Raw genomic sequence first — 2,565 nt, 5'->3', positions numbered from 1 at the left:
ACCATGCCTGGGCAATGTTGTTTCTTACACCTGGGTGTGTGGCATTTTGTTGAGCTGGCTACCCCCACTTGGGATAGGTGTTCCACAGCAAGCACCTATTGTTCGTCGGAAGCCGTTTTTGCCCCAGGGGTCTCCGGGCTGTGTTCGTTGGGCTTGAACTCCTGCTAGCAAAACCGCCGGGTTGAGGGAAGGGTTCAGACTGTGCCTGGGCCCTGTGGTCTCTTCCAGGTCAGTGTATGGCATTTCCTTCCCCTTGCCACAGGCACCTGGGAGCATGTCTGCACGTGGAGAAAGACTTTCCCGTGGGAAGCCGGTTTTTGTCAAACGGGTCCCAGTGCTCTGCTCCTCTCTTTTCACTCCTGCTGCCAGAAGCCCAGGGAGGATGGGAGGGCTTAGAACATGCCTGGGCACTGTGGTTTCTTCCAGAGAAGTGGAGGGCATTGGCTTTACCTTGCCAAAACCACTTGGGATAGGGTCTGCCCCTCAGGAAAACTGTTTCCGTGGGAAGCCGGCTTTTTGCAAAGGGGTCTCAGGGCCGTGGGCCTCGGGTGTCCCTCCGGCTCCCCAAAGCACAGGGACGAGGTGAGGGGCTTAGACCATGCCTGGGCAATGTTGTTTCTTACACCTGGGTGTGTGGCATTTTGTTGAGCTGGCTACCCCCACTTGGGGTAGGTGTTCCACAGCAAGCACCTATTGTTCGTCGGAAGCCGTTTTTGCCCCAGTGGTCTCCGGGCTGTGTTCGTTGGGCTTGAACTCCTGCTAGCAAAACCGCCGGGTTGAGGGAAGGGTTCAGACTGTGCCTGGGCCCTGTGGTCTCTTCCAGGTCAGTGTATGGCATTTCCTTCCCCTTGCCACAGGCACCTGGGAGCATGTCTGCACGTGGAGAAAGACTTTCCCGTGGGAAGCCGGTTTTTGTCAAACGGGTCCCAGTGCTCTGCTCCTCTCTTTTCACTCCTGCTGCCAGAAGCCCAGGGAGGATGGGAGGGCTTAGAACATGCCTGGGCACTGTGGTTTCTTCCAGAGAAGTGGAGGGCATTGGCTTTACCTTGCCACAACCACTTGGGATAGGGTCTGCACCTCAGGAAAACTGTTTCCGTGGGAAGCCGGCTTTTTGCAAAGGGGTCTCAGGGCCGTGGGCCTCGGGTGTCCCTCCGGCTCCCCAAAGCACAGGGACGAGGTGAGGGGCTTAGACCATGCCTGGGCAATGTTGTTTCTTACACCTGGGTGTGTGGCATTTTGTTGAGCTGCCTACCCCCACTTGGGATAGGTGTTCCACAGCAAGCACCTATTGTTCGTCGGAAGCCGTTTTTGCCCCAGGGGTCTCCGGGCTGTGTTCGTTGGGGTTGAACTCCTGCTAGCAAAACCGCCGGGTTGAGGGAAGGGTTCAGACTGTGCCTGGGCCCTGTGGTCTCTTCCAGGTCAGTGTATGGCATTTCCTTCCCCTTGCCACAGGCACCTGGGAGCATGTCTGCACGTGGAGAAAGACTTTCCCGTGGGAAGCCGGTTTTTGTCAAACGGGTCCCAGTGCTCTGCTCCTCTCTTTTCACTCCTGCTGCCAGAAGCCCAGGGAGGATGGGAGGGCTTAGAACATGGCTGGGCACTGTGGTTTCTTCCAGAGAAGTGGAGGGCATTGGCTTTACCTTGCCACAACCACTTGGGAGAGGGTCTACACCTCAGGAAAACTGTCTCCGTGGGAAGCCGGCTTTTTGCAATGGGGTCTCAGGGCCGTGGGCCTCGGGTGTCCCTCCGGCTCCCCAAAGCACAGGGACGAGGTGAGGGGCTTAGACCATGCCTGGGCAATGTTGTTTCTTACACCTGGGTGTGTGGCATTTTGTTGAGCTGGCTACCCCCACTTGGGATAGGTGTTCCACAGCAAGCACCTATTGTTCGTCGGAAGCCGTTTTTGCCCCAGGGGTCTCCGGGCTGTGTTCGTTGGGGTTGAACTCCTGCTAGCAAAACCGCCGGGTTGAGGGAAGGATTCAGACTGTGCCTGGGCCCTGTGGTCTCTTCCAGGTCAGTGTATGGCATTTCCTTCCCCTTGCCACAGGCACCTGGGAGCATGTCTGCACGTGGAGAAAGACTTTCCCGTGGGAAGCCGGTTTTTGTCAAACGGGTCCCAGTGCTCTGCTCCTCTCTTTTCACTCCTGCTGCCAGAAGCCCAGGGAGGATGGGAGGGCTTAGAACATGGCTGGGCACTGTGGTTTCTTCCAGAGAAGTGGAGAGCATTGGCTTTACCTTGCCACAACCACTTGGGAGAGGGTCTACACCTCAGGAAAACTATCTCCGTGGTAAGCCGGCTTTTTGCAAAGGGGTCTCAGGGCCGTGGGCCTCGGGTGTCCCTCCGGCTCCCCAAAGCACAGGGACGAGGTGAGGGGCTTAGACCATGCCTGGGCAATGTTGTTTCTTACACCTGGGTGTGTGGCATTTTGTTGAGCTGGCTACCCCCACTTGGGATAGGTGTTCCACAGCAAGCACCTATTGTTCGTCGGAAGCCGTTTTTTCCCCAGGGGTCTCTGGGCTGTGTTCGTTGGGCTTGAACTCCTGCTAGCAAAACCGCCGGGTTGA

This window comes from Ursus americanus, unplaced genomic scaffold (assembly GCF_024610735.1).
Source record: "Ursus americanus isolate L20-20 unplaced genomic scaffold, mUrsAme1.1.p SCAF_94, whole genome shotgun sequence".
Taxonomy (NCBI): domain Eukaryota; kingdom Metazoa; phylum Chordata; class Mammalia; order Carnivora; family Ursidae; genus Ursus; species Ursus americanus.
Note: the sequence above shows the minus strand (reverse complement) of the source record.